Raw genomic sequence first — 635 nt, 5'->3', positions numbered from 1 at the left:
ACTCCTTTTTAACATAGTGCTTGAAACTCTTGCAAGAGCAATAAGACAAGAGAAGGAAATTAAAGGAGTAATAATTGGAAAAGAAGAGATAAAGTTATCCCTTTTTTGTAGATGATACGATATTATATTGGCTGAGCCTGATCACTAAACAAAGTCACAATTGGGCTAGTTGACAGTTGTGCTCATTCATTAAAGGAGTACCAAGCAAGGTAACTGGACCCTCTGGAGTATCCAACCACTATTCCCAGCCAACTGTACGTAATTTGGCCCTAATCACACGTGATCTCCTGGATTTGGGGAGGGCTAAAGTACACAATCTGGGGAAGGCTAGGAAGAGAAGGCATGACCCATGCCGGGTAAAGGCTTTCCAGTGTGCATGCCCTCAGGTCATACATACACCTCAGAAACCCCTCAGTTATGTCAGTAAGTAAGCTCAATAAATTCACTGGTTTCCCAATGAAACTTTAATCAAACATTGGCTTGAAACTAGTGTATTGAAAGGGAATAAGCATTGCTTAGCATCCCCAGGAATAGAAGTCACACAACAGATGGAAAAATTTATTTGTTAATGCTATTATGTCTCATAATTATTTTTTTAAAAAGAAAATGATAATGTAAAAGATATTAAAAGGATA

This window comes from Nannospalax galili, unplaced genomic scaffold (genome assembly GCF_000622305.1).
Source record: "Nannospalax galili isolate Female #2095 unplaced genomic scaffold, S.galili_v1.0 scaffold2424, whole genome shotgun sequence".
NCBI classification, from domain to species: Eukaryota; Metazoa; Chordata; class Mammalia; order Rodentia; family Spalacidae; genus Nannospalax; species Nannospalax galili.
The sequence above is the reverse complement of the archived record's forward strand: the minus strand, read 5'-3'. Positions refer to the sequence as shown.